At 34.8% G+C, this 20977-nt stretch overlaps 1 protein-coding gene across 1 annotated transcript in view; it reads left to right on the forward strand.

The window, feature by feature from the left end:
- The window catches only part of LOC106101638 (GTPase-activating protein CdGAPr), a 63806-nt gene that overhangs the window by 17191 nt on the left and 25638 nt on the right, over window positions 1-20977 (forward strand). The gene's annotated exons all lie outside the window — the stretch shown is intronic.

Consider the following 20977-nt stretch of genomic DNA (forward strand, 5'->3'; position numbering starts at 1 on the left):
AATTTATGCAAAAAATCAAGTTTTGCTCAACTATATGTATGTATTTGGAGCAGTAATGTATGTACGTATATGGTGAATATCAAATTAAACTAGATACGTTAGGTAAAGAGGACGCAGGTGGGGACCGTTACATTTTGCAATGGCACTTCTAGTCAAATTAATATCTATGTTCGATCGAATAATACAGTTAATTTATTGTTTATTATCTATCCGATAAAATCTCAAATTACATATATTCTTTCCTCGCTGAAATTTGTATATATATTTGTATTTGTATAATACTACTATAAAGAGGAATGATTTGTATTTTTGTATGTATTACTCAAAACTACTGGATAGATTTAAAAAATTCATCATTAGAAAGCTACGTTATCAGTGCGTAACATAGGCTAGGTTTTTTTTTCTATAACTAAGTGGAAAACTAAGGTAATCATATTAATTTACGATAATTTAAAGCCTGCATAAGAACAGTTACCATGAAACTAAACATGACGACTGACAGTTCAGACTCTAGTTAAAACTCTCGGATTACAACGTCTCTAGCGGGCTTTAGTCAGGAAAGCTGGCCCCAACGTTTGGTAAATGTTTTAAGAGAGTTTATTGCTTTTTTTTTAATATTCAGACATAACTATCAGTATTTTAATCCACAAATGCGTGCAGGAATCGTTCAGGAATAGTTCGCCCCAATTCCTTCCCCCTCGCGTATTGTGAAGTGAACAAAAGGTGGCGAAACTTTTGTTGTTTTCACACGTAAAGAAAGTGGTTTTTTATAGGTGTCGGTTGATGGAACGCAAGTGATGAGATAGGGGTTCAACCCCTGTTTAAATCAACTGAATCGGAATTAATGCTAGTAGATATCCGAGGTTTTTTTTATGCGTTAGTAAATTTTTAAGATTCAAAGTTAAGTCAAATTTAGATACATTATTAGGACAGTCTTTAATGGTCATTTTCACTGACTATTACTTAAATTTAGAGATCTTTTAATCAGCTTTTAAGGGGTCTTTTCATGCGTTTAGAAGTTAATATCAGAAAGTTATATTGTGAACTTCATTTCTCAAAAATTCAGCGTAATCGATTTATTAATGTTCTTATTAATGCTTTGATTGATTGCTTTTATGACTTACCGGCTTTCCTGGTTAAATTAAAAACCACAAAGGTAAGTAGCCTATGTGTTATTCCAGACTTTGCTCGACATCTATGCCAAATTTCATCGATATCCATTCAGCAGTTTAGGCTACAAACTACAAACATCCATCTATCTAAACTTAGTTTATGATATTAGTAAGATAAGTCAGATTAATGCGACTTCCTAACTACTTGTTCCAAGTGTGTTCTAGTTTTATATATGTTCTATTAAAAGAGATATACATATATTAATTATAAAACATCGCCTTGACCGCATTCGAACCTGGACACTAGATATTCGCATATCGAATGTCCCTAGCACTGGTCACGCGCGGCCAGTTGCTGCATAAATATGTCGAACGTATGCAAGAAAATATAACTTTACATTAACTTAGGATTACGTAATTATAATGCGATAGACTTATCCGGTGAGAGGGTTCGCTTCTAATTCTGATGGGTCATCATACTTCATACTAATATTATAAATGCGAAAGTTTAGATGGATGGATGGATGGATGTTTGTTAGAGTTTGTAGTCTAAACGGCTGAACGGATATCGATGAAATTTGGCATAGATGTGGAGGATAGAATGGAAGGACACATAGGCTATTCACTTTTGTTTTTTTTAATTCCACGCGGACGGAGTCGCGGGCGAAAGCTAGTACTATTATAAATTCGAAAGTTTAGATGAATGGATGGATTTGTAAGAGTTGGTTAGTAAACGATTAAACGGATTTCGATGAAATTAGGCACAGATGTATAGCACAGTCTGGAAAAACACTTAAGCTATTTACTTTGGTTTTGGTGTTTAATTCTATGCGGATGGAGTCGCGGGCAATATCTAGTAATATTAGAAATGCGAAATTCTTGATGGATATTTGTTAGAGTTTGTAGCCTAAACTGCTGAATGGATTTTGATGAAATTTGGCATAGATGTAGAGCACAGTCTGGAAAAACACATAGTCTATTTACTTTTGTGTTTTTTTTATTCCACGCAGACGGAGTCGCTGTATTTTAGTTAAAGGATTAAACGAACGTTACTAAAAATTCTTCATAAAATTTGTTGTACAAATGGCTAGTATTCATTGTATAGTCGAAACCCGTGCATTTGACGAGTCGGCAATAATCAATACTCGTACGCCTCGCTTCGTGAATTTCAATGAAACTGGGATGCTAACTTTCTTTACCATACATAGGGCGTGTGCGAATTAAGTGCACTATGTGTATTCGTAAGTAATTATTTAGTAAAATTATGTAATGATTTTGTCCCACAATTGTTTGTTGATTTCTTTAATGTAGACTAGCTGTTTCCGTGCGACTTCATCCGCATAAAATTATGAAAATTTTATTTTATTGTTTACATTTGTCAAATTATCAATAGCAAATGTCAAAATGATATGACATGACAAACCTTAGCAATCTTTCTTTCTTGATAACTTAACCTTCTAAGTTTATTGGCGTGAAAATATATAGCCTAAAGCGTGACGTAAGTGTAGGGCTTCAAAAATAAGCTGTAATTGCTGACATCTTAGGCAGCAAAGAAGTGTGTGTTTACACTTTATTATAATAGCATAGATTTAATAAAAGACATAAAGAGTTACTCGTTTGGCCGATGGGTCTACGGATCAATCGACCAATGGGGGAAAATAATTATATCCAATCAGCCTATCGGAAAATAACTAAACTAAACTTATTGTTGACTTAAGTCGTGTCACTTATGTAAGAGAATTTCGTGTTTTTTGCACATAAGTAAAACCTTCGATATACATATTTGTGGTAGTTAAAAAATTAAATTGTGAACCTTCTTACCTTATAAGGTAACAGTTAACACGGTCATGCAAAAGTCAATTTTAGTCTTAAATTACCATCGTATCAAGTGCAACAAGTTATTTTATTTAACTTATCTTATATACCTTGATTGAAATGTTCAAAGGAATTTTGTTGAGTTTTTTTTTATAACATAAGGTGGCAAACGAGCAAGTGGCTACCTGAATCCACCGAAATGTGAAGCGAAAGGGAAAGGGACTAAAATTAGGCCTCCGGCACCACAGTCATTAGACGAAACGCGGAATTGCTTCCACTTCACGCCTGTTTTCTGTGTGGTCGTGGTATTGCACTGGGTGAGCCGACCCATTCGTGAGAAGATGATTAAGCGGGCTCTACCACTGTTATAAAAATGTTCCTTATTGGCAACATAGTTCGGATAGAATTAAAAATAATATCTAAGAATAATGTAACTTTTAAGCAGTGAAAGAATTTTATAATTCGGTTCAGTAGTTTTGACGTTTAATTAATACAAACAATGTAATCTTCCTTTTTTATATTAGTTTGTAGACTATTCCATACATTATCAATCGTCGTATCTGAATTCCCTTCTTACGCAAACATGTTATAGGTACTAGCTTTGGCCCATGACTCCGTCCAGGTGGGATTAGAAAAAACAAAATGAATTAGCCTATGTATTCTTCCAGACTATAATATAAATTAAATTTCATAGTAATCCGTTCAGCAGTTTAGGCTACAAACTCTAACATACTTTCATCCAACTGAACTATCGCATTTATAATGAGTAAGATTACAAGTTTAGTATCCACATATTTCGTTTGAATCTGTTTTATCTAAATCCAGAAATGTGTGTTTATTAATAAAATAGATAATGTAACGCCCACTCGTAGTTAACGGTACGGCAAGTTGCCACTTTCAAGGTGAATTTTACTACGTTACATTCGTGACTCATGTTAATCTATCTAATATTTAGCAATCTATATCTATCTTACTTCTTCTATGCTACTTCTTACTAATATCATAAATACGAAAGTTTAAATGGATGGATGTTTGTTTGTTAGAGTTTGTAGGTTCAACGGCTGATCGGATCTCCGCGAAATTCGGCGTAGTCTGGAAGAACACATAGGCTACTTTTTATCCCGGAAATAGTTACGGTTTCCGTGGGATTCATCAATTTTGTTTTTAATGTTTACACTAAAATTCTGAAATGGTTCGACATATATTATTGAATTTTGGCACAGATATAAAACAAAGTTTGAAGTACACATGGGATAAGGTTCATTCCCAAAAATTGACCGGTTCCGAAGGGTCACGTGGTTTTTTTGTTATTTACATAGTTCGTCTGTTTTCTAATACCACGCGAACAAAGTCGCGGGCAACAGCAAGTACTAATATAGATAATAATGTAATAAATCATAAACACATAATTTCATGCGGATGAAGAGTAAAACTCAAGATACGCAGTTGGGAAACGAATTTCATGGAGTTATCGAAAGCACTAACGCATGGTTAAATATAGCTGGGAAACCCGCCATTCTGGTTTTATTTATTTTACTTTTTTTACCAAATTGTGTAGTACATAAGTCTTTAAACTTAGAATCATTGTTTATTAATCAATGGATTACTTTTTTGTTCTTAATTCTGAATACGAATAGCACTATACAGCGTGTTTCAATAGTACATGGTACACTATGATCACTTCACAGCATGATTCAAAAGTTGCGGTCGCAACCGTCTGACAATAGGTCGGGTACAAAGAGAGGAAAAAGACTCTCTCGGGAGGTTCATTGCCATTTCCGTTAGCTGTCAATTAGTCTGTGATGGGTCTGATTAATGATGAGATCTGTAAGTTGATTCAATTGTTTTTTGAATCGAGATAATTAAAAAAAATAACAAAAAAAAATCTAGTATACGTCACGAGTAGACGGTAAAAAATAGGAAGTTTTTACCGTATCTCTCTCTCTCCAGATCGTTTCCACATTCCTGAGGGTCGCGACCACTCTCCGTACCATATACTTGTGCATTAGTAAAATGTATACTCTCCCAACTGTGTTATGTACGTCAGTATGAGAAAAATATTTTAAAACCTGCTCATAGACTGCAAAAATACGAGGGAAAAACTTCGTCCACAGAGTATAAAAACGGTGAGTACAGCATAGTCTGTATTGAATGCGACCGCCCACTGGGGTGGCGGGCGGTATGGCTAGGTGGTCTAGTCTAGGTTAGGTACTCAATCTTGTACGGTCGCGTAGTAAATGCTTATATGTATTTTATTACTAGAGTGTTTTATTGTATAGTGTTGATTCCTCGTATGATAAATGTATGTTAAATTTAGTGTAAAAAAAATTAAAACCGCATTTTATTCCATGTAAATTTCTTTTTTTATCTATGTTATTTTGTATATTTTCTAAATAGTTAACTATATGTTATGTTAAACATTGTCTAAAATTAACCGTTAAATAATACCGTGTTGTTAAAATTCGCACATGATGTGCGCGACTGTACCCGTTACATTAGATCCCTTTTCCAACGCTGTGGACTGTGGAGTCTTTCGCACTTAGCTGATACGGTTTTGATCCGGGTTACCTCCCTTAGCGACGGAATCATCAGCCGTAAGTCGTAACTAGTGTTACCTTAACTTCGCATTGAAAATATGTGATTACAAGTAGTTTTAGTTGACTTTAAAAAGTATATTCTCAATTTGTTTGATCATACTAATGTTATAAATGCGATAGTTTAGATGGATGGATGTTTGCTATGAGGTCGTATTTTAAAACTAGAGAAATTGTTTGAGTTACTCTATGCTATGTTTTCAGGCAGAAAAAAAAACTTCTATTAAAAACTGTCACTTGATAGCGACAGCTTTTTTACTACCATTTTCTAGCGTAAAGAAGACTTGCTATATTTTTCTTTTTTCATGGAAGTGTGATAGCTAATGTTATCTCTGTTTGAAAGACTTGGTAGTGTATAAAATGTAAGGTTATCTAAAATGTGATCACAGCCTACAATGCACGAAGATTATTCTATGAAAGCAATCTTGGGACAGTCGTGCGACCACCAAAGAAATTCTTGATTGCATGTTTAGGGGATTTATCATGTGTTTGTTAAGAGATGATGTAAAGTGCAGATACTTAGTTTATTTTAAATTTTATTAACGATTGGTGACTTCGGCCACGTTTAAAAAAAATTGTGTTGCTCACTGAAAACGTAGCTTTTTTTTAATGGTGGAATAATTTTTCAAATCGGCCTTGTAGTTTTTGAATTATTTGAATACATACAAAAATACAAATCTTTCCTCTTTATAATATTAGTAATAACATCGACCGATGAAACAATCAAATTTTTCGACAAAATGCTTTTAAAAAGAACTCGTGTTAGGTGTAAAAAAAAATATGTTTTCTCATATAGTTTGGAAGGTCTCGATGTTCTATATTGAGAGGTGACCTTGCTACTTATTTTAGCAATTTAACATTGAGATTTGAGACAGTTAGTTTGTTAGTTTGCACAGTTTTTATCTCGCATTTCTTAAGATTTAAAATAATCTTACGCTTTCTTTATTTGAGATAGATTTTCGTAAAAATCGTTCGAATCATACTTTCGTATTTTCCTTTAATGTGGTTTATGTTATTTTTATTTATTTACTACAGTTACCTGTAAAAAGTGGTATAAACGATTTTTAATTTAGTTCATCGTCAACTTGCCCTTATCCCTTACGGAGGGTCGGCACAGTATGTGCTACATTTCTTGCAGCCGTCATATCTGAATCCACTCCTTTCTTAAGCATATCCTCTTTCACACAAATCATCCATACTTTTTTCGGTCTACCTCTTCCTTTGCAGCCATCCACATTAAATCTTGACACTTTCAGGTTTATGTCCTCATCGTCTCGTCGAACGATTTTTATTTTAGTTAAAACAAATAATAAATTGGGAAAATATTGTTTCAGCTATTTACTTAAGATTCTTTAGTGCGCAAAATTTACGTAAGTTTTTGGTCCTTATACTTCTTACTTTATTTAATTTAATATTATAAATGTGAATATTTAGATGGATGGATGGATGTTTGTTAGAGTTCACCTAAATTACTGAACGGATCTTGATGTAATTTGACATACATGTAGAGCGTAGTCTGAAAGAAAATACAGGCTATTTTCGTTATTTTCTATTTCAACATAGACAGCCTACTAACATACTATTATAATAAAGCGTAAACACACACTTCTTTGTTGCCTAAGATGTCAGGAATCACAGAATATTTTTGAATAATTCTTTTTTAATAAAAAGCCCTAATCTTACGTCACGCTTTAGGCTATATATTTTGACGCCATTAAATTTAGGGGGTAAATATTTTGAATAAAAACCCCAATGTGGGAAAGAGACCATAAATGCTGCCAACATCAAGATTGCCCTAGTAAGGTAATTGATATTTTGACATTTGCAATTGAGAATTTGATAAATGCAAACGTAAAATAAAGTTTTTATAATTCCATGCAGATGAATCCGCACGGGAACAGCTAGTATTTGAATAATACCATGTTGAAGGATTACGGACTGTGTCGTTCAGGTCGCACGTGTCTCCACCAGTCTACTTTTTAGCATAAAGTCTCAAGCGTTAGTTCCATTATAAAAAAAACTTAATACCAGTACCGTTGTGGGTCGGCGTTTGAACCTGTGACCTTGGCAATGACGGAGGCGTTCTATGAGCCGTCGGGCATTTAACGGTCATGATACTTACAATGTGTTTATTAGAAATGTATATATAAATGTATATATTTTATTATCTTCAATTGATTGCCTTTTTTTAGATGTAAATTGTAACTTTAAATATAAGGATTGAGACTAGTTGATGTTCATTTGATCTATAAAATAATCTTACTAATATCATAAATGCGAAAGTTTAGATGGATGGATGTTTGTTAGAGTTTGTAGCCTAAACGACAGAGCGAATCTCGGTAAAATTTGGCATAGACGTAGAGGATAGTGTGGAAGAACACGTAGGCTAGTCGATTTTGATTCATTTATTTCCACGCGGACGAAGTCGAGGACGAAAGCTAGTTTATATATAAAATAATAAGTAATTATGGTTTATGAATTATGATTTGTAGGATTTATGCATTTTTTCTGTAGAAGATTATATTAGCAAAATATCGGTTTTGTGTATACCAGTGTTCTATTTTCCTATGTAACTGTATGATTGAATAACTATTGTGTATACTTATATAAATAACTAGCTGATGCTCGCGACTTCGCCCGCGTGAAATAATAAAAAATAATACAAAATATAGCCTATGTTCACAGATAAATCACCTTTCTAATGGTGAAAGAGTTTTTAAAATCGGCTAGTAGTTTTTGCGTGAATCAAATACATACAAAAATCCAAAAATACAAATCTTTCCTCTTTATAGTATTAGTATATAAATTTTAAGATGTGTTTACGTTGCCTATACAGATAACGAAATCTCATCGACATCAACAAGAAGTGTTTAAAAATGTTACTTTAACTTGGCACGTCTGGTAAAAGAGTACACTTGTTGTTGATGTGCCAACTCACGCACACTATACTAAAGAATCTAATTATAAAAGGGTAGATAGTGCCCTACATAGGAAGGTTATATAAATTAATGTCGGAATTAACAGGCCTGTGAATATTTAGTACGGTAACACTATCCGTGCGTGATCGTTAATCATTTAGCAGTTAGGAGCAAGCTGGCCCTTAATGACGTCACGGCGGTAATTGCCGCGCCAATGTAAACCATACCGGTGCGGTGTTGCCACTACAAACTACATTAAACCTGCGTAATGTAAACCTAGCTTAATTAATGTACTATTTACAAGGAGGGCAACCAGCTTTCACGTCCTCATTCGCACGGTGGTTTTTAATTAAGTAATATGAAAGCATTTTGATTGTAAAATAATATAAAATGCTAGAATTTTCTTTTATTTCTAACTAGCTTTTGCTCTATCTCGGTTCAGGAGATTATATGTTAATCGTTACATACAAAAATACAAATATTTCCTCTAAATAATATAACACGTCGCAGGAATAGCAAGGACTTCTAAAGAATATTTACTTCGGTTTCCAATGCCCTCGACTATATCCTTATATTGACTACATAATTATAATATTGTTTAGATAATTGCGATATGTTTGCCCACTGCTGGGCTCTGTTACATTATTCATCCACGATTACTGTTAAAGTCGAGCACAGGCCGTTATGACGTCAAATGTCGCTAATCTTTTCTTAATAAATCTTACAATTGCTGTTGTTATATTGTTCCTCTCTCCAGCATTCTTAAACAAGGTCGTTTTATTTGATGAGTTCTCAGCCCACACGAACTACGAGGTTACATACGTCGCGTTGATTAAACCAAAGGTTCCCAAACCTTTTTGTCTCATAGACTACGTTTCTATAAGTTTTGATGTTCTGTGATTTTTTTTAATTTGTTCGACCCTTGATCTTAATTCGTCACAACCACGTTCTGTTGATCTTACTGGTTCTAGCTAATATATACTTTGGGAATCACTGGTGTTTGAGCAAACACTTTGTTTATGACCAAACTCAATTACATAATGACGTTTGCAGATATCTTGATCTCATTATCGTATTAAAGTGTTGAAGTAATTGAAGGGACGGTCGCCTCGGAAATTAAATGATTGGCGACACTGTCCGATTTATATACCCACGTGTGGTCTTAGGTGATGTCTATAATTTTGTAGAGGTTTACGGAAAGTTTCTAACTTGGGTTTATTATGCTTGTTATTTTGTCTATGCTCAAGAAAGGAATTTAAAGGCTTTGATAAGGGCTTTTTCGCAACTATACAACGACAGCGTATTCAAATGCACATAATGTAATTTATTTTAGTACTAGATGTTGCTCGTGACTTCGCCCGCGTGATATCAAAAAATAATAAAAAATATAGCCTATGTTACTCACGGATAGATTACCTCTTTAATAGTGAAAGAATTTTTAAAATTGGCCCAGTGGTTTTTACGTGAATCGAATACATACAACAATACAAATATTTCCTCTTTATAATATTAGTATAGATATAGATTAATATTTATCTATACTAATATTATAAAGAGGAAATATTTGTATTTTTGTATGTATTTGATTCACGGAAAAACTACTGGGTCGATTTTAATAATTCTTATACCATTAGAAAGGTAACTTATCTGTGAGTAATATTGCTATATTTTTTATTTCACGCCGAAGAAGTCGCGAGCAATACCTAGTCTTTATAATCACAATCGTTACAATTGTCCTTGTAAAGGATAATCCGACCTCAACAAAGTCGCCCACAGTAACAATGACCTGTACACTCAAGTGCAATGAAGTCATTCGCATTGTTGTGTCCAATTGAGACATTAACAGAATATACTACCGTAACCAAAAATATGCTTTTGTGTTTTAAATTATTTTTCCGTCGTATCCATATTCTTTTTTAGTTCAATTGTGGCTTTCCTTGGGGAAAACTATTTCGGTGGGAATTAATTGTTCTACGAATAAGGTTATTTAAATAGTGTTTATATTAAACTAGCTGTGGCTCGCGTGAAATTGAAAAATAATAAAAAAAAAATGTTTATTGTTACTCACAGATAAATTACCTTTGTTATGGTTATAGAATTTTTAAAATCGGCCCAGTCGTTTTGACGTTAATGAAATATATACAGAAATACAAATCTTCCCTCTTTGTTATATTTGTATAAATTACTAATGCTTAAAGTAAATTCTAAATGTTGAAATTCTTTATTACCAGGAAATGTAAAGTAATTTAATATACCTAATGTACCTTCAAAATTTAAAATAGACAGTAATATGGATGAAAATACGACTACAAATTTTGCGGTAAAAATTTACAGCCAAAAATTTCACACAGCTTCAGCGGGAAGGGGTGGTTTGCATTGACCGGAACGACACCCTTCCACCTTTTTACGATGCGCAATTTGCGACGGTAATTTAGATGGGTGTTAAAAATAAAGATTCCATGGCTTTAAATCGCGAGTCGCATTATAAGACGAAAAACACATTAAAAATGTAATCACTCAGACACTTTGGTAATAATGATTAGAACATTTTAAGCTTGCCACAAGTTAAAGCAGTTAATACTAGTTGTAACCGGTTTTAACGACTTTGTTCTCTAGTTACGTCAATAATATTAACGTGAGATTTTAAATAACAAAGAGTATGCGAGGTAATTGACAAACGCCGCCGGATCACAATGAATATTCAATGCGTCAAACGGAACGCATAATACGGCATCTTTATGATAATCTATTCCTGATTCGAGATCGACATCTGTAGTCACAGTTCTTTGTTGAAACCGTTTTAGCTTCTTCAATAAAACTAAAGTAAACCCAAAATTCATCGTCATCCTTATCTCGATTATGTGATTCAACGGATTTCTCCAACTGAAATTAGGATACGTCGAAATTTAACTTGTTAGAAATGATTTAAATTTTCGTGAGACATTTTATAACTAATTGTTTTACTGCTCTTACTTACGTCTACTTTTTTCGGTGACGGCACCGAGCAGTTTCAGACCCTGCGGGGGTCCTTCACGGCGAGGGTTAATGGTGTTGTATCGCGGTCGTGTAGCGGTCGTGTCGCGCTTTGCACTCGGTGCCGTCACCGAAAAAAGTAGACGTGAGTAAGAGCCGTAAAATAATAATATACATATATAACAGTGGTAGAGCCCGCTTTAACATCTTCGCACGAATGGGCCGGCTCGCACCCAGCAATACCACGACCACTGAGAAGACAGGCGTGAAGTGGAAGCAATTCCGCGTTTCGTCTGATGAGTGTGGTGCCGGAGGCCTAATTTTAGTCTCTTTCCCTTTCCACCCTTTTCTTAAGAGGAAAGGTTGGGAAGGAAAAGTGGATTTGACGGTGGAGGAGAAGAATAGGAAGGAAAAAGTCCTCTTTATGTGCGTCTCTTCCGTCAATTAAGGGTAGGCAACGCTTCTGCAATTGCGGACATTTATGGGCATTATTCCATTTCGGTGGACTCAGGTGGCCGCTTGCTCGTTTACCATCTTATATTAAAAAAAAAACAAATTTGTTGTTATAAATGATTGGGAACGACATTTGCATTACTTTTACTACTTCATATTTATCGATTTTTGTTTCTAATCATGCAGAATTTCCTTTCTTGATGTCTAAGAACACTAAAGTGTTACAAATTAGCGATTCCTAAACAAGTTATACCGCAAATTCTAGTTCAATTAAGACGTTATGCACAAAACGGACCGCTCGAGAGGGAAATGAGTCCGTAATTATGTTCGTATGTGTGTCAGGCGCGCCTTCGTCCGCTGGCGTGCTCGCGTGTCCGATATGAGACGGTTACTGGGTTTTGCGTGTTTATCTGTTTGTTTTATTGCTTTGAGTTAGATCATACATTTTTTGTTATTGCCACTGTTGTCTATGGTTGATTTGAAACTATTTGGTGTTCAACTTTCCCTTTTTGTCTAAGCCTGTAGTCAAATATATTAGCTATGGTCATTATTTTTTAATTCAATTTTTCATAGTGTTCACTGTTGTATTCATATCTTGAATGGACAGCAGTATAGTTTGTCATTAGATTTGACACACGTATAACAAGGGTACTTATCTGCCCGACGTGCCAACTTAAGCGTACTATAATTTGTTCTGGTACATAATTCTAGTTCTTTTTATCTCTATCGGTTAGTAACATTAATATATACGGTCCATTTTTCATTAATATATGTTTAAACGTCTACTGGATATAGTAAAATCGGATATGAGACTAAATTTGTGTTTGTACTGACTACAAATTAAGTTTTTGACCAACTTTTAATAAAACGCAGAATAGTGTGTCAATAAAGTGCTATTAAATACAGGAACACTTGAATGTCTAGAGATAATTTAATGTGGTATTTATTTTGCACATTGGTTTGTCTGACACGACGTCCGGTCTTAGATAAGTTGCAAGAAAAGCAACGACAGATTTGTAAAGTTGTAACTTTACTCAGTATGTTTATTGCACTCCATGTTAATTGATTACTAAAGGAATCGTTACTTCAGATTTATATTATAAAACATCTAAGAGAGCTTACGACAGGCACATTTTTTTAAAATCAACATCTACAGACTCTTGGTCCTTACTCTTTTTTGCACAGTTTTTATCTTTCTTTTGTTGCGTAATCTTTGTTACATTAATGAGTTCCTTTTTTAACATGTATGTATTTTATTCTTTTTTTTATTAATATTTAAGTTATGCTAAATACAATACCACTACTACTAAAGACAGGGCCAGTTTGAACCCACAACCTCTAACATAAATCCCTATCCTTAACTATTGGCCTATAACTGCTTCTAGATTTATCTAGATGTCATCTGTGATGTACCAAATTCATCATCACAAGTCAAGTTATACCAGTATAAATTTGGTCACGTAACGCTCAAAAACCGGATCAGTAACGTAACATAGAAAGCTGACCGGTTAGATGGACCTTTATATTGGCTAGCTTCGCCTAGATAACATCTTGTGATGTTATGTAATGAAGCTGTTGACAAACTGTAATAATGTTTGTCATACCAATATGATGCGTGCGACAAAAGTAAGGCGTAGCCTACCCCTTACTATTATTATACTTGTAGAAAAGTATTTTAATTTGAGCAAAAAATAACATCAGGTGGCAAACGAGAAAGCGGCCGCCTGAATCCGCCAAAACGGCGAACCGACCGCTGCCCACAGACATCCACAATTGCAGATGCGTTGCCTACCCTTAATCGAAAGAGGAGGAGACACGTAATGAGGATATTTCCCCTTCCTATGCGTGTCCTCCACCTTCAAATTCACCTTCCCTATCCATCATTACCTTATGAGAAAAGGTTGGTAAGAGGAAAGGATTTTAATTAGGCCACCGGCACCACACTCATGACACAAAACGCGGAATTTCTCACACTTTACGCCTGTCTTCTGAAGATGTTAAAGATGGCTCTACCACTGTTAAACATCTCGATGATTGACAATGACGTCGTGTATCGTTACCACCTACAGCCGCGTTGTGGAATACTCTGTCTTCAGTATATTTCCAAACAGTGTCTTAACCTTCAAGAAAAGACCTCACTCCTGTATTCGAGACGGACAACGTGTCGTTACCCTGGCGTTGCGGATGGCAATGGTCAGATTAAATAGCAAGAGGCGATCAGCTCGTTTTCTATACAAGATTGCATTAAGAAATGATTACTGAGCGTTGTAATCTGCGAGAGTATAGCACGCACATGCGTAGGTTAAAATAAATAATATTCAAGCGGTTACACAATCTCTGGGCGGGAGAGAGTGGCGGGAAAGTGCGCGTGACATGCAGCAGCACGCCGCTAGGGGGCGATAGTTTGAGCCCACGCCCACGCTTTTGTTTCTAGTGGGCGCTACTTACCGCCACACTCAGAAATGCGAGATAGTGGGAGTAGTTTCCCTTAGTGTAGAAATTTAAGGAAACTGATTTGTAATCGACAATATTTGTATTAGATTTGTAACGTAGTTGTATTTGGGCGTAAAGTACACATAAATATGACTTTAATTATATATAGATTTTTGTTAGAATTTGCTACTTTGACGGCTGAACGGATCTCGATGAAATTAAGCATACACCTAGAAAATAGCTCGGAAGAACATAGGCTTACTTTCGTTTAATTCCATAGACACGGAATCGCGAGCGAAGCCTAGTTTCAATGATTTTATCTATAACGATGGAGGCCTAGCACGAAAATGTTCGAGAAAGTATCGATACTTTCTCGAAAATTTTTGTGCCAGCTTTCGGTGCGGCAGTAAATGATATAACTGTACATAACAATAAAAATTATACCTTATCATAAAGACATATCATTAAGAAACTTAAACAAAGGTAGTACAGTACAGTGCAAAAAGGCCTTAGACGGAACCCACAAAGAGCGACGCCATAGCAAGCGTTCTTTAGACTAAGGACTCTTTTGTGCCTTTTATTGTTAATTTAAAAAAAAAACTCAAGTGTAAGAATGTTCCCCGTTTGTGTCTCTAGAGGTTTATTCTTGGTTTCTTAAAGAATCGTATATAAAAGGTTATATTAATTTGTAGTTATATTTAGCAATGAGAAATACCTTTATTACTTGACTATTGATTGTTTAATAACTCATAGTAAGTCTTGTATTTGTTGAACATTGCGTTTGATATATCTTACTTCTTACTGATATTATAAATGCCAAAGTTCTGATGGATGGATGTTTGTTAGATTTGTAGCCTCAATGGATGAAAGGATCTCGACAAAATTCGGCATAATGTAGAACATAGTCTGGAAGAACACATAGGCTACTTTCTTTTGTTTTTTAATACCACGTGGAGGGAGTCGCGGGCGAAAGCTAGTATTATTTATAACCTAAACAATACCTATTTGTAGAAGTACACTTGTTACAGTATACAATATAGAAGAACAATTTAAATACAAGATAAGAACTATGCAAATATCAATATTTCATTGAGAAATAGACGGCGACCTTAAGTCGAGGGCACGCTGATAAACGGTTGTTTACCTTAGCTAAAATTGTATTTACTTTAATATGTATAAGGGATACAAAAATTAAGATTTATCATAAGGAAATTCTCCAAATATTTCAAATATTTAAGAATCCAATTATACTGTAATACCTTTTAAATTATTATTAACGTAATCTTTCTGTTGCAGGTAAAATGAGATAACCTTTTTGCTGAGATCGTAAGTGTAACAATACAATGAGTTTTGAACTTATAAGTTACGCCTTATAACTGTATCCAAAATTGTCATCCTAAAGCACAATAGAAATGGTAACATTGATCTTGGATATTTATGTACTTTTAGACATTAATATAATTGTAACAACGTTATTAACTTCAATACTCAAATCTATTGAACACGACAAAATGGCGCGCATATTCTCAATACTTCTGAATGACATTGACAGCTGTCATAGGGACGTGACGAGTATGCCGATGATCTAGTGTTGTACCGATTTCTTAATACTATTTACACTATTTAATTGTAGATTTGAAAATAGCTATTCGTATAACCTTAAAACGTTATACCGGTTCAGTCACATAAGTAATTGTTCAGTCTTGTGCGGAATTGCCACTATAAAGTTTGATGGAATAGTGTGCGTTTTCACCCAGCATTGTATGCTAATGTACAGCCATATGAGCTATGCCACGCTATGCCACACTATGCCACTCATACAAATAATCAACTATCCGTGCACAGATCTCCCGTCGTATGCGGACACGGACCTTATCCGAGGATGCCATTGTTGTGAAAGGAATCATGTGGCGAATTGAACAGGATATCGAAATATTGAAGTTTGTTGTTGATTTTTATTGATTGTTTACGTAAATAAGTTTTTTTTTAGTTTATAGATAACGTAATACTATAAACTAGAAAACATTAACAACGAGATCAATTATGTGCAGGATTCGATCAAAACTGAGATCGTATTTAGATGAATCTAATGACAATGACGTGTTGCTTATTGGTATAATAAAAAATGGAGGATTATTCAAGATAAATCACATCGTTCTTGTCGATTTTCATTTGTTTATTACATCACGATTGGTTATAACAAACGCATCTATTTACTGATGTTATCGCTAGAGAGCGCTATCGAGCTATAACTGTAGCCATTCACTTTTGCCAATCACAAATGTGAATCTGGACTAGTTATGTACAGGGCTGCCAACTTTATAAAACCAACAACGATTGAAACACCAATGGTCACTCCAATGATTGAGGAGTCAATACTCCTTGGCATGACGTCATCCCTTGATCAATATTCAACGAAAAATCAGGCTTACTTTAACCCACACAAACCAGTTGCCCTGGACTTTGCAACCCTAGTATTCTGTACCGCTTTAAAGATCATTAGTTGATTGACAGCTTTGAAAGTAAGAGTGATAAATGCGGTCTACTGCACTACGGAGACAAATCGTTTTATGACTCACTACTATATTCTGAACTAGCTGTTGCTAACAACTTCGTCTGCGTGAAATTTAAAAAAGTGAGTAACATAGCCCATGTTACTCACTGATAACAACATTAAAATGGTGAAAGAATTTTGAAATTGGCCCAGTAGTTTTTGAGTTATTTCAATACGTGCAAAAATACGAATTTTACCTCTTTATGATATTAGTATAGATATTTTTTTACGTCCTTGTTTACGTGTAGGTGTGTTTGTATAATCTTTCTTTAGTCACTATTGCGCTAAAACTGTCTAGTATTTAATGTGTCTAAATCTATATTTGAGCGTTTGTTTATATCTATCTATATCTATACATATAATACAATTGGAGTGTCTGTTTGTAACATTAAAAGAAAAAACTACTTTTTTTTAAATTCCGCGTTGTCAAAATAGCGTAACAGGTCCAAATTTGCGCTTACAAAGTTTTCGGGCGTAAGCTCGTATTAAATAAAGTTTGCACTTAACAAATGATTCAGAATGATACAAAAGAATAAAATTTTCACAGTAACGTATGACTCAATGTAATAAGTGAAAGGATAAATGACAAATACATGACTCGAAAATATTACAACTTAATTCCGTCTTCGTCGATGGTCGTGAGGATTGAGAAATAACTGTTTATAATAATTTTTTATTAATAATTATATGACGATTCATGATTACTAAATAGAATCGTTGAAAGAACTGATAACTTTTAACTGATAACTTTAACAGTGGTAGTGACCGCTTTAACATCTTAGCACGAATAGTCCGGCACGCCCGGTGTAATACCACGACCACACAGAAGACAGGCGTGAAATGGAAGCAATTCCGTGTTTCGTCTGATGAGTGTGGTGTCGGACGCCTAATTTAAGTCCCTTTCTCTTTACCACCCTTTTCTTTTAAGGAGAGGTTGGGAAGAGCAAGTGGATTTGACGGTGGAGGAGATGCATAGGAAGGGGAAATATTCTCTTTATGTGCGTCTCCTCCTCCGTCGTATAAGGGTAGGCAACGCATCTGCAATTGCGGATGTCTATGGGCAGCGGTCGCTTCGCCATTTTGGCGGTTTTAGGTGGCCGCTTGGTCGTTTGCCACCTTGTGTAATAAAAAAAAACTGATAACTGTATTTAGTTCAGTCCAGTTTTCACTAAAGTTTATATTTATCAAGAGTTTTTGATTAGTCATCGATTCCGAATACAGCGAGTCCAATGCCGTTTCTTCCACTAGCCAGTGTACCCATGATATCATATATCCGAATCAAAAGTGTCAGATCGTGTTCCGTAGGGCACACTACCCTTATCGAAAAAAGGCACGTCTCTGTACTGCACGTGAAGGGCCCTTTAAGTCTCCTACCTCTTGAGCACGTGGATGTGGTATTTCCGATACCTGTGGTGCGTGAACGAAGGGTTACTAAATTTGGCATATCCTTTCATACATGGTCCAAGAGTGTTATAGTGTGAGATATATGTTTTAAATGAGCTTGCATTGTTTTAAAGCAAGCAACACACGCACATAACTGTATATTTAGTTCAGTTATAACTATAAGTAATAACTGAGCAAATGGTTTTAAAGCTGATTTATTTTTCAACTGCTCAGTTTAAAGGGTGTGTGGAAGGTGTGTTAACTCAACAGCCCTACTCTATAAAAAAAAAATTAAGAAAATATTAACTACTGTACAAAGTGTATAGTTTCGGTTTACGTTGTATCATATATCGTGAAACATTAAATAATTGACTATGACGGCAGGTGTCGATTATTGATGTAAAAAAAATCTCCACGTGTACATCCGTCACGGTATGGTAGCGTCAAATCGCTGACAATTCACCGCGCGAACAGTTTTTGCACGACACGCATCCCCGATCATAACTGTGTTTATGCTAGTTAGGGTTGCCACAAGCCAACTATTTTCACGGACATTTAGGGCTACGGATTTAAGGTAAGCCTTAGTTAAAGTGAGTGGTAGGAAACAATTAATGCAAAAATTTCTTTTTTTCACTAATAATGGGCGACAAGGGTTGATAAGTTGATAAAAGGTAGACAACGCATCTGTAAATGCAAATGTCTATAGACAGGGATCACTTATTTTGTCTAATTACAGTGGACGCTAGTTCGTTTATCACCATACTCATCTTGTCTCTGTCTTTTTGAAGAATATGATAGAGATGGCATTAAGACAATGTAGACTCACCGTTAGCATATGATCGAGGAATGCTTTTATTCTTGTGTTTCTGGAGGGTTATATTACCATTATATCGGAACTAAATTAATAATAAAGAATGGTTGTATTGTGTCTAACAAGTGCTTGTGTGAATGTAGAATAAGTGAAGATATAGACACGGCTGTGTAGAGTGTAGTGCCATCTGTTAAATAGAAATCTGTAATTTGCCTATTCTAAAGTTATTATTTCATATATCTTTATCTCTTATTCTCTATATAATACATTTTACAAGATTTGTAGAAAAAAAAACATATATAAAAAATAGAGCATCACCGGCTGCGGAATCCGATGACTCAAGCAACCAGTGGTCAGTGCAGAGACAGAAACCCCCTCACTATTCGTGCGGTTTCTAATATAACCGCCTTTTGAATCGGGCCCTTAATCCAACTGTCTAGCGAGAGCTTCTTAAGATGTTGGTCGAAGCTCTTCGCTATTAGCCCATGCACCGAAACGACTATCGGAATAGTGCTAGTCAGTTATATTATTATATTTTTAACATTACTTTTCACAATTAATGTTATGCGGTTTCACTTACTAATTATTATTTTAATGCGATATGTAAACGAGCAATTAATAGAACGAGTGCTAACTGTAGTCAACAAAACACGCGATCACACGGTTAATTATAAATCCAGTTAATAACGTAACGTATACACATCTGTTAACACTTATATGAATAATTTCATAAGAACATAAGTTGTAAAATTTAATAAACTTGTAAAAAAAACAACATAAAACGAACCTAAAGGTCGACTACATTAAATCATTAAGAACTATTGACGACTTCCTGATTCCTTATCTTTACTAATATAAAGCGGAAAGATTTGTATTTTTGTATGTATTGAAATAACTTAAATAATGTTGTACCGATTTCAAAAATTCTTTCACCATTAAAAGTCACGTTATTACTGAGTAACATAGGTTATATTTATTAATTTCACGTGGACGATGTCGCAAGCAACAGTTTGCCGATAATCTGGAAATTATATGTAAGAAAGTTCATTCAAATAAGATCAATTTTATAACAATCATACTTCATACTAATATTCTAAACGCGAAAGTTTAGATAGATGGATGGATGGATGGATGTTTCTTAGAGTTTGTAGCCTAAACGGCTAAACCGATTTTTGGTACAGATGCAGAGGATAATCTGGAAGAACATTTAGGCTACTCACTTTTGTTTTTTTTTTAAATTCACGCTGACGGAGTCGCGGGCAAAAGTCAACATAAAAATTAAACAATTATTTGGTTCCTACGATATCGTGTACAGACAGAAAAATCGATAGTTGTACTAAAGAAGAGATACAGTTTCAATAGATAAATTAATAACTAAAATATAGCATTGGTTTGTTTATCTATCGAGAAATATTTGCTCATATCCATCGAAACGTAGGTATTTTCTTCGATCGGAAGTAGACGCGGATGTAGTCCATACAACTTGTCTCGTTTAGGAATCGAACCGGCTTCAAAACCTGACGGAGTAACCGGGTCAACGTGTATTTGTAACTCAGTTAAATCAATGGCTTCTTGGCGGTTAGTTAAGGATAATCGCACACTTGTACAGCGATAAAAAGTCCCACGTAACGAACACAATCTTTACTAATATAATAAAGCGTAAACACACACTTCTTTGTTGCCTAAGATGTCAGCAATTACAGCATATTTTTGAATAATCCTTTTTTAATAAAAAAAACCCCTACATTTACGTCACGCTTTAGGCTCTATATTTTCACGCTACTAAACTTAGGGGGTAAATAAATTGGATAAAAACCCTAATGTGGGGAAGTGACAATAAGCTACACGCTGCCAATATCAAGGAAATAAGATTGCCATGGTATGTCATCATGTCATTTCATTTTGACATTTGTAATTAGTTATTTGATAAA

The sequence above is a fragment of the Papilio polytes genome, unplaced genomic scaffold, assembly GCF_000836215.1.
Source record: "Papilio polytes unplaced genomic scaffold, Ppol_1.0 DF823969.1, whole genome shotgun sequence".
Taxonomy (NCBI): domain Eukaryota; kingdom Metazoa; phylum Arthropoda; class Insecta; order Lepidoptera; family Papilionidae; genus Papilio; species Papilio polytes.